Raw genomic sequence first — 12,735 nt, 5'->3', positions numbered from 1 at the left:
GGTGTTTTGTTCAATTATCAACAAATCAATCAAACTCATATTCGCAATTACCCGCCTTTATAATATTTAGCAAGGATATTAAATAATATTATTGTTATTTAGTAACTGCTTTGGTTATTCCCATTTGTGTAAGAAAAAGCGGTATGTACTGAGTGATATTCAATCGACAGCTATGTAGTAGCACTGTCGTGGAACTGCAAAGTTGAAAAGGTTACGACTATTGTGACAAGTGGAGGTGTGTCATGTCGGCGGAATTTCCAGTATTTTAATTGTTATTGTATCTGCAGTTCTTACATAGTTCGTGAAATAGGTGCGTTGGGTATTCGTGGGTATATTGCATCGAATATATATTAACAGATTTTTTTTTTAGATTTCTAGTAGAATGAAGAATGAAGAGTAGTCTGTGTATAGTTAAGTACTTTCTTTAATCAACCCGAGTTATATAAATTAGTAGCTGACCCAGCAAACGTATTGCCGATATTAAAATCGCGATACAAAAGTAACTGTTGATCGTAGATGGGTGAAAATTTTAAGTTGTAGGTATGTATTCAAACAAATTTAGATTAAAAAATTTGGCGTGAGCCACGCTTAACATTTAGGGGGATGAAAAATAGATGCTGTCCGATTCTCAGACCTACCCAATATGCACTCAAAATTTCATGAGAATCGGTCAAGCCGTTTCGAAGGAGTTTAACTACAAACACCACGATATGAGAATTTTATATACTAGATTTATTTATCCTGGTGTTTCGCTAAGTTTTTAGTCTACAGACAGAAGTCGATGCATATTGTTTAGAAGTTCTCTGGTTCTAATTATTTTCAGGCACTGACTTCTACTTTAAACCACTGCACTGACGGCTGCCAAAGTGCTTTTCTGCCTGTTTGATATTTGCCATTTTGGCGCTGTTGGCCATGTACCGAGAGTCTGCGGTACTAAAACTAGTGATGACAACCTAGTGGACAACATAGATGGTAGGAAACTATTTACAAAAAAAATATGTTCTTTATTACGTTGATTCTTGAAGTATAAATAAGTTAAACTAATTCAAAATGTAAAAATACTTAAGGGTATAATTTTACGTTCCTACGCAGCCTTTTTTGTATATTTGTATTATACGTCAAAATTAGTTCTCTGGACGCTCACGAGTGGCGCTTTAAATAGGCACAAAAAATGCGCTGTCAAACATATGGAACAGCCTGTCCAGTGATATTTATACAGGTCAATCTTTTCAGGTGTAAAGCACACGCAGAGCTCTAGGTACTCACTGGCTATTTTCGGCAACTCGACCTGTAGTATGAGTCGTGCCTATTTTGCGTGAAATTCGACTTGGGTTGAAAAATGCTTGATTTTGAGCGTGCAGTTTTTAGTCGACAACGATGGTACCTACCTACGTGCAGTAAACTTGTAACATTCGCTAATTTATTTTCCGTTGTATTTTGTAAAACAAATTAATAATTACCTGACTCGATCTGAGGCGTGAAAATAACGGCTTGATTCCATCCCCTCCACAGGGAGTGTTGTACGACGTATGACAAATGAACCAGCTCACACCTTGCCTGGACCAAGGTGGCAGCACTCATCAAGTACAGAATCCAGGGTAAATTCATTCCTTTCCTAGAATATTCCATTGGACGTTCAAAGGTTTTCTTTAAAAATATACCGATACGTTTAACTTAACATTATCTTAATATTGATGAAACATTAATAGTAAATAAAATAAACCTATATAAAAAAAAAAATTTAATGCGTTAACGTTAGGTACTGTATCCAAGCAGATGACAACGCTGACTCTGTAACGGCCGTTCCCAATATACTATCTACAGATAGAGATAAATTACTACCTTCTACTGTCAGTAATTAGCTGTCAAAAATCTGAAGCTGTCCCAATATTGTTTTTTATGAAAATAAGAGACGAGACGAGCAGGACGTTCAGCTAATGGTATATGATACGCTCTACCCATTACAATGCAGTGCCGCTCAGGATTGTTGAAAAACCCAAAAATTCTGAGCTGCAGTACAATTGCGCTCGTCACCTTGAGACATAACATGTTAAGTCTCATTTGCCCAGTAATTTCACTAACTATGGCGTCCTTCAAACCGAAACACAGTAATGTTTACACATTACTGCTTCACGGCAGAAATAGGCGCCTATAAGTCATTCTTATCGCCTTATATTGGAACGCGTGAATTGCAATTTCTATACAAACTTCTGTTGCTGGTAAGCTATACGTCTTCCCATTGACAGACAGCGTGTATAGATAAGGTGAGTTACTGTCGATAAGTTTATTGGGACAGAAAAGTCAACGATACGATTTTTATCTGAAGTAGGCCACAACCGGAGATAGAATGAATATTGGGAACGGCCGTAAAAGGTCATAATTATTCCCTGGCTGTCAAATCTATCGCAGTCCATCTGTCAAATTAATTATAAGTCGCCGGGACTAGTTTTTCATGCGGTTCGTGCGGACGAACCCCATGGACCCATCGTGTCCATCTACAAATGGAATATTTTATTAAAAGCCTTAGTTAAGATCGATTTCTACGTTTGAAGGGTTTCTTTATCGAATGGAAACCCTATTACAAAGACTGAACTGTCCTTATCTCAAAGTTTGTTTGTCTGTTAGTAGAATAGAGTTAAGTAAAGATTTCTAGAGAATCTGACACAATATACCGGTGACCTTGTTTAGCCCTGAGTTGATGAATGAATGATTCCTTTATTGAACAAAATGGTTGAAAATAACTTCTGATGAGCCTTATACATTTTACCAGCGTATATATATTTATTTATTTGTATATATATTTTACAGCGTAATATTACATTAAATTTAATTAAATAAAGAAAAAGAAAAGGAGGATTAAAAACTTTTTTTTAATGGAAATAAGGGACGAGGCGAGCAGGACTTATAGCTGATATGCCCTGCCCTAATGGGCATCGGCTGAGCGGCATTGCATTGTAATAAATGCAATGCCGCTCAGGATTCTTGAACAGCCCTAAAAATTCTGAGCAGCACTACAATTGCGCTCGTCGCCTTGAGACATAAGATGTGAAGTCTCATTTGCTCAGTAATTTAACTAGCTACGGCGCCCTTCAGTCCCAAACACAATAATACACGCTGAATATTCCCTGAGTTCTGTCAATACCGTCACGACTTGGGCGAGGTATTCATATTTGTTAGGATACTGTGTACTTTGGTAGGATGTCACAGAACTTAAGTTAAAAAACTATATTTTATGCTAATAAAGTTTGATTAAAAGCAGAAATTCAGACCAAAAACACGGAAACGATGAAAGTAATCTCTATATTCATTTATTAGATGAAAATACGAAAATTTAAATTCAAATTTAGAATTGTGGTACACCATTGTGTAAACTATACTGCCAGCTATTTATTCGGGTATTTTTTAATGACAGTAGTGCTATTTTTTATTAAAATAGCCTAAATAAGTATTATAAGTATTTGCAGTATTGTTGCGATTTTTTGATGAGAATTTCATTAAACTGGTATCTGTCTATCCTTGTGTGAATGAGAAGACACACAACAAGAGAAAAACTACAATATTACCTCTGCTTCGTGTTTGCACCTTATTCTATTTTCTCGTTGATTATTTAGAAATACGTCTATATCCTTTCGCTATACTCAAACAAATAGATGAATCGGAATTGACCCGAAACAAAATAATACGTATACCTACTAAAATCATTAATCTACTTCTTACAAAGCATTTCAATTCATCAAAGTGACAACTATTCAAATCAAACTTTAACATTCGAAACTTAAACAAATGTGACGTAATAAATAATTCAAATATGGACTAGCTAAGCTGAACAACGCCTCACTTCGGCTTTTTCCTTTAAATAGCCAATATAAATTTTAACCACTAATTTGCCTTCATAGGGTTAACATTTAATTACTTCTAGTCATAAAAAATTATATGAAATTACGTACATCTTACATACGTAGAATAATAACGCTCAGAATGATAATTTCATTCATAGTTCCTGTCAATTTAGAAGTAACATTATAATCAATGTGTGCGAGAGCGTCACGTACTTACATTCGCCAACACGCACACAGACAGCCCAATAATGTTGCAAGTGAATAGACATTTCCCTAAATCAGTAAATTGTAAAAAATACTAGATAAAGAGAGGTAATAAAGAAAGAAGAAAAAAATATAAATTAAGAATTTAATAAAAACATCGCGTATTTAATTATTGCTGCAACAATTTTTGAAGTGTTAGTAAAGAAGTTCTTTAGAGTCGTTTTTTGAAACTCGATGAAACGATATATCCGAGGTTCTCGAGGATGCAGAGAACGAATTTGGGATCATTTTTGAAATCCATGATGGCCGCCGTGCAAAATTATGATTACAACAATATGGATATCGTATCCGAGGCTCTCGAGGGTGTAGAGAACGAATTTGGGATCATTTTTGAAATCCAAGATGGCTGCGGTGAAAGATTCTTTTGGGGCTATACGTTATGTTTGGGGTTATAATGATAACCCTAATGCCAAACAACCCATAGGCATCTTTCGGAAATCTTTGTACCACATAGACTTAGATCGTTGAAAAAATAATTTTGCGCGGCGCCATCTTGGATTTCATAAATGATCCCAAATTCGTTCTCTGCACCCTCGAGAATCTTGGAAATGATATCCATATTGTTGAAATCATAATTTTGCGCAGCGGCCATCTTGGATTTAAAAAATGATCCCAAATTCGTTCTCTGCACCCTCGAGAACCTCAGATACGATATCCATATTGTTGAAATCATAAATTTGCGTGGCGCCCACCTTGAATTTGAAAATTATGCCAAATTCGTTCTCTGCACCCTCGAGACCTCGGATTCAATATCAATGTTGTTGATATCATAAATAGGCGCGGCGGCCATCTTGGATTTAAAAAATACATAATGGCGCATAACCGAAAATCGTGACGATTTGCTATAAAATTTCTCTCATACGTCGATAAAAAAGTTTCACTTCAAAAACATACCGACGTATTAAGAACCTCCTCCTTTTTTGAATTCGGTTAAAAAGAGAGGCCGTTAATGTTCTCACGAGCTCAACTTTTTCCAAACATATGGTAAATTCAGTCATTTAAAAGAAATATTTATAGTGACTATTCAAAGCGCTTAGTTTAAGCCTAATTGAATGTAGACAATTTGACTATGACTTTGAATACTTATAACATCATGTAGCGTCGTACATTATAGCCCCCTTTCAATATCTACCAATAAACACAAAAAACTATCCTAGCGGAGGAACTCGGGGTATATAGTACTTTCATAGCTGGCAACATATTTTTTTAATGGCGTCCCTTTTGTTTACAAAATATTTTGCTGTTTTGATGAATGTATTAGCTTAAATTAAAAGTTGTGAAATAGTATTTAGGTGTGAAATGTGATTTTCTTATCCTAATTTTTATGATAAGACGCTTTGTGACTACCCTTTTACTGCACAGTTAGTAATTTTTCAATTAAATTTCACGCACTGAATATCATGGAAGTTGACAGAATGACACTGACGCGGCGGGAAACGTATGTGGTCATAAACGACCACATTGAAACTGCTTCATTTCGCTTGGGCCTACTCACGTTCTTAGCGTTATTATTCTATATACGTAAGTATCCATTCCTACTCTATGGTCTTACTTTTAAAATGAGAATCTTTCACACAACTGTTTTATTGTTAATTTATCCCCTTAGGGGTAAATTTTCCAAAAATCCCTTTTTTTTCACTTTTGTCATTTATAAAACATTTGAACACATTTTCAAGTTTGTCCCCCAAAGGCTTAGACTGGATAGAAAATACCCTCTCTCAGATGTAACATTCCTTTATTAAAAAAAAAACAAAACTACCGAGAAAGTATTTTTAAAAAAAGCGCATAGCCAACTAGCAAAATACAAAATACCAAAAACAACATCCTATACTTTAATTTATGGCTATAAGGGTCAAACCTCTCTAAAAAGCATGGAATCTCGAAAGAAAAACATCTAATAAAAAAGAAATTGATTAAACCGGATATCCGTCCGTCCGTCTGTTAAGCCGTTCAAGACCTTATCCACAGGATGAATTCCATTTAGTGTGGTTTATTTTTTAACTTTATTTTAAATTTAATTAACATCAACGTCTATGGTCCGTAGAAACTTTGAAAAATTGGCTTCTTAATTTACATCAACAAAAGATACGAACATTTTAGACTATACAACATGGGTACCTTCAAAAAAGCGTGTACACCTTCCTTAAAGGCCGGCAACGCTCCTGTGATTCCTCTGGTGTTGCAAGAGATTGTGAGCGGCGGAGATCACTTAACAACAGGTGACCCGTACGCTCGTTTGTCCTCCTATTCCATAAAAAAAAAGTTTTGGACTATTTAAACATTTCTTAATCAAAACGGCTAAGTTTCACGAAAGCACTTCGACAACTCTACACTAGGAATCCTTCTTTAGAAGCTGATAACTCGCAAAATGCTAGAATGTGTAGAATTAATAATACTCTGTGATCCCAAGACGTATCAAACATAATCCGTGATCAAGCGTATCTTGTCTCTTTAATGCATAGTTATGAAGACTAACGCCCTCGACTTCGTCTTGTGTGCACATATTGCACCCTCGTTAGGAGTTGCTTTAATATATATAATAGCTGCGTTTAATTTGTATAGTATATTTTTTTAATTTACTTGCAAAAATTATTTTTTATTTTTTTCGCAGGTGTATACAGCTCTATGTGTCCACTCGGGAGGAAATGCGACTAAGAATATTGTTTTGAACTGATAGATTGATAGATATGACTTTGAGGATAGATAATTTTGTATAATCTAGTTTCCTTATTCTTATTAATGTTATTAATAATCACTTCGTTGTTTCTTTGTCCAAATTAATAATTGTGCTCTGAATGCATAATAGGTAGTAAATTACCTGCATTTTGCTGATTTAGCAAATTTCATTTAAATTAATTTGCGCAGTGTTTTCACCATAATACGTGCTATTGATGAGTTAAGCTCACATTTAATTATCACAGAAGACACGTAGCTATTTCATATGAGCTACGTGATTTTTCACAAATGTTATCGACAATCGTATTACACGGCGCGAACTCCGACACTCGTACTGTCTCCTATCATGTGATATTTACTGTGCGATATAAAATAAAGAAGAAAAGTGATAAGTGTTCCATGTAAGTATAATATTTCATTATATAAAAAGATTTTATCTACACCCATGCTTTAAATCCTCTATTAAAGATTCTGAAACAGTAAGCTTATTGCCTACATTAAAACACCCAATGTCCTAATAACCATAACATCGTCCAAACGAATGATGTAATATTGTACTGAATTTCATTATAACACTCCTTTGTTTTTTTTCCGATCCCTTCATGCGCAAAGAGTTTCAACAGACAGCCACATTCTTATTGCTCGATGCGTGGTATCTGTATGAATTTAAAAGAAAGAACATTTTCGTGTAGGCGCGTTCCACAGAACCAGAACTTCGCGCGCCGTAAAAAAAAGTAGGTTATTCGAATCCCCGACATTTTTCTTAGAAATTTTTATTGTTTTGTTTACAAAAATTAGCAATTCGAACGCTGCAATAGGGAATTTAAAGTATGTGTGTAAATAAAATATATAATTCATACTTAGTTTATTTGTATATAATCAGTAATGGATGATATTAGGTTAGTACTAGGACTGGCTGTTTTAATGTTAGTTTAATGGCTATATATAACTATAAAAATACCGCCAAGTGTAGTTTAAAATTCGTACGCACTTGTACGTAACGAAAGTTTACAAACAGTTCATTCATTAATTTATAATAGTTAATTATTGAATAGATTTTAATCTGATAATGGATATGTTAAGCTTTGAGCTTATAAGGCCAGCAAATCATCTTTAAAACATGATATTGCAGGTGTCCCCAGGCATGGATGATCACTTTATATCAGATTCACGCTTTGCCTGTTTGCTCCGTCTTTGAAAAAATCTTGTTCTTTGATCTTGCATGCAGTTTTAAGCACATTTTGTTTAGTTTAATGACGGTAATTTTTCGGAAATTCATATTATTTATACACCCAACTTAGTAGAGATTCGTTGAGTATTGACAGCTTACGGCGGTTCCCAATATTCAGTCTATCTCCGGTTGCGGTTACTTGAGATAAAAATCGTAACTATTGTTGACTTTTCTGTCCCAATAAACTTATCGACGGTAACTCACCTTATCCGTACACGCTGTCTGTCAATGGGACGACGTATAGCTTACCAGCGATAGAATTTTGTATAGAAATTGCAATCAGGCGTCCCAATATAAGGCGATAAGAATGACTTATCGGGTATATTGGGACAGCTTCAGATTATTGACAGCTAATTACTTACAGTACAAGGTAGTAATTTATCTCTATGTGTAGATAGTATATTGGGAAAGGCCGTTAGTCTACTTCTCTGTTTCTAGTAACGAAAAATGTCATAAAACTAATATGCTTTCAGACAATGACTCCTCAATTGAAGTCAGAAATTCCATCAATTCCTCCATATTGCGAAGGCAATGTTCAGTACAGAGAATTACATAAAATCTCTCGCTGTGAGGCCTCTTGCTGTGGACCATGTGAATCTTCAAGTGATGTGTACGATTCTGTATTATCCAGACACGAACCCAGATACATGAAGCCAATACGAAGATGGGAGAAGAGAGTGGGATTCGTAACACCGATACACTGGCTGAACACGATACTTATTACCGCGTACCACATTGTTGCTGTTGTTTGGTTGTTTTTACATTTTAGTGACAACTGCAGTTTTAAATGGAAAACCACGTTATTTAGTAAGTTAATGCCTTAATAATTGTGTATGTTAAGGAGATAAGCTGACAACTCAGGAAAACAAGCAGAATAGCAACCAAAAATAGTGTACGTACTTATACCCTTCCTTGGCGTAACAAAATAAAAATCCTTAATTTTTTATTCCATTTGCTATTTTACGTTCGTAGAAAGTACAATATAGTAATAAGTAAATAGTAATAAGTAGTACATAATTTAGTTATATTATATTTATTTTATTATGTAGACCTAAATAAGAGTCACAGTAGCTACATATAATATTCAAACTTGATATAACTGATTGATGCCCTGTGCTTCCCCGGGGCGTAAAAAGAATAGGGTAGTCCCAGGCCCAAGGGTGTCGTAAGAGGCGACTACGGGCTTATTGAAAGTGGGAGAGTCACGCTACCGTCTTTTGACGTCAGCACAATCGGGCCAGACTCGTCCGGGTTACTTACCATACTCGCACAGAATACTGGCGTGAAGTAGCGGCCTAGTGCCGCTATGTTTCGCATAGGTTAGTGTTGAGGACCGGAGGCCATTCCATCCCCCCCTCCCCTTCCCCCCAACAAAATATGAGAGCTGTATCAAAAGAGAAATTACCCCAGGAGGGTACCGGCTCCTGTAGAGCCGGAGAATCCCTCCCCGAGCATTCGCGCTCGGGCTGCCCCTCGTATTCTGGGGGAGGGCACAGTACCGCGTATGTCACAGCACAAACAGGGCAGCAACACCACGGCACCCCGCTCCACGCTTAATATGGACTTTTGTAACATCAGGGGAATTCACTCGAACTTAAACGACGTCCACCACCACCTTGAGACGGCGCAGCCGGCCTTGTGTTTCCTTACGGAGCCGCAGATATCTCGACCTACCGATACGTCATATTTATCGTACCCCGGGTACAAAATTGAGTACAATTTTATGCCTAATGCCGGGGTATGTGTGTACGTTAGGGAGAATATCTGCTGTCGCCGTCTCGGCAATTTTGAGGGTAGGGACCTGTCTACTCTCTGGCTCCACGTAGATTTAGAGGACCGCGTCTGCATCTATGCGTGTGTCTACATGTCCTATAGTGGTAACGCAGAAACGGATCACCTCATGGGCTGCGTTCAAGCGGCATTTGATGACGTGCTTGCACAGATCCCCTCCGCAGAAATCGCAGTCTTGGGTGATTTCAACGGGCACAATGCCGAATGGCTTGGATCACGTACCACAGACTACGCAGGGCGATCTGTGCATAATTTTGCATTGGCGTATGGTCTGTCCCAATTGGTTGAGTCGCCAACGCGGCACCCGGATGAGGACAGCCACATGCCGTCCTTATTAGATCTTCTGCTGACTACACATCCCGATAGTTACCAGGTCTCTGTCGACGCCCCTCTCGGAACATCCCACCATTGCCTGGTCAGGAGTGTAGTGCCCATCCGACGCCAACGTCGCAGCCCACCTGCGACTCGCCGCGTTTGCCACTACAAGTCAGCAGATTGGGATAGGCTGCGCTCCTTTTTTGCATCCTACCCTTGGGGCAAGGATTTTTTCCCTTCATATGATCCTAGTGCCTAGGCCGTTGCAGTAGCCGATGTGATAACTGCAGGGCATGGATATTTTTATACCAAGCTCTGTAATACCGATCGGTGGCAGATCACAGCCCTGGTTCGATGCGTCAGTTAAAGCAGCATTTGACTGCAAAAAACAGGCGTATCGAACTTGGGTTGCGGCGCTGGGCACAAAGGATCCGAACTGCAACGTTCTTAAGAGGAAATATAACCGTGCCTCCAGATTTTTTAAAAGGCAAAAGAGAAAGCCGATCTCCTGTGCGCTCTTTTCGCCTCCAACTCGACTCTTGACGACAACACCGCCGACCATCCCGCGGTGTTAGAGCTTTATGCCTGAAGTACAGTTCAGACAGAAAACTGTTAGGCGAGCTCTGCTTTTGTTGGACGTCAGGAAGTCGAGCGGGCCGGATGGCATTTCTCCAATCGTGCTTAGAACGTGTGCCCCTGAGTTGACGCCGGTGCTAACGCGTTTATTTCGGCACTCTTATTCCAAAGGCGTAGTCCCTGACTCATGGAAGTCAGCCCTTGTCCATCTGATCCAAAGAAAAGGAGACAGTTCGGATCCGGCAAACTACAGGCCTATTGCTATAACCTCCCTGCTCTCCAAAATCATGGAGAGCATAATTAGCCGCCAACTTTTGGTATACCTAGGTCACCAGTTGATCAACGACCGACAATACGGCTTGTGCCATGGTCGGTTGGCAGGTGATCTTCTGGTATACCTAACACATAGATGGGCGGCGGCTATTGAAAGCAAGGGGGAAGGCCTGGCAGTTAGCCTGGATTTAGCGAAGGCCTTTGATCGTGTATGGCACAAGGCGCTCCTCTCAAAACTTTCATTCCATCATTTGGGCTTCCCGAGAGCTTATGCAAGTGGACCTCCAGCTTCCTCACTGGGCGCAGCATACAAGTCGTTGTCGACGGTTTTTGCTCGAATCCCAAGCCCGTGAACGCTGGAGTGCCCCAAGGCTGTGTGCTGTCTCCCACGGTGTTTCTTCTGTCAATCAGTGATATGTTGGACACCTCTTACATACATTGCTATGCAGACGACAGCACTGGTGATACCGTATACACGGGCCATGCAGGTCTCTCTCGGGAAAACGTCGACCAGTGCCGGGAGAAACTTGTGTCTTCTATCGAGTTCTCTCTCGAGAAGGTCGCGGAATGGGTTAAATTGAACCTTGTCCAATTTAACCCCCAGAAGACTCAAGTTTGCGCGTTTACCACTAAAAATACTCCATTTGTCGTATCACCGTTCTTCGATAACACTTCCCTTAAAGCGTAAGCCTAGTATCGGAATACTGGGTCTTGAAATCTCGAGCGATTGCCAATTCCGTGGCCATCTGGAGGGCAAAGCCAAATTGGCTTCGAAGAAGCTGGGCGTCATCAATAGAGCACGGCAATACTTCAAGCCGGCCCATTTTCTAGCGCTCTACAAAGCGCAGGTCCGGCCACACATGCAGTATTGCTGTCATCTCTGGTCTGGCGCACCCCAGTATCAGCTCGGTCCATTTGACCGCGTGCAACGCAGAGCAGCTCGAATTGTCGGAGACCCAGTGCTCTGTGAACGGCTGGATCACTTGGCGTTGCGTAGAGACATCGCTTCATTGTGTGTCGTCTACCGCAGTTATCACGGGGATTGTTCGGAAGAGCTGTTTAACCTGATTCCTGCCGCCGAATTCCACCTTCGCACGACACGCAACAAATTAGGATATCATCCCCACCATCTGGATGTGTGGCGGTCCTCCACAGTGCGGTTTTCAAGGAGCTTTCTTCCACGTACTATAAAGCTGTGAAATGAGCTTCCTTGTGCGGTGTTTCCGGGACGATGCGACATGGGTACCTTCAAAAAAAACGCGTACACCTTCCTTAAAGGCCGGCAACGCTCTTGTGATTCCTCTGGTGTTGCAAGAGAACGTGTGTGTTGTGGGCGGCGGTGATCACTTAACACCAGGTGACCCGTACGCTCGTTTGTCCTCCTATTCCATAAAAAAAAACTATAAAGATTCTTGATTTATTTTACAACTTATAACTACATATTGAATTTTATTTAAATCACAAATATCACATTAATAGGTATTAATAATGAATTAGGACTGCAAGTCAGAGTGTAAACTAAACATTTTAAATAATTTTAGCATTTTAGCAGAATTTTAAAATAGCTTCACAAACTTGGAAACCTTATTTTTAGATTTGTATGAAATATTTTAGTACCTCCTAATTTTAATGAGAAGTTATGTTAACAACTTATTAATAAAAGCATTAATTAATAATCCTATTTGAAGATTATTTAACTTTTAGCTGTTGTACTGGGCCAGTTCGCCGGCTTCGGGATAACGGGAGGAGTGCACAGATACTGGACGCACA

The sequence above is a fragment of the Leptidea sinapis genome, chromosome 24 (genome assembly GCF_905404315.1).
Source record: "Leptidea sinapis chromosome 24, ilLepSina1.1, whole genome shotgun sequence".
In the NCBI taxonomy this organism is placed as follows: domain Eukaryota; kingdom Metazoa; phylum Arthropoda; class Insecta; order Lepidoptera; family Pieridae; genus Leptidea; species Leptidea sinapis.
Note: the sequence above shows the minus strand (reverse complement) of the source record.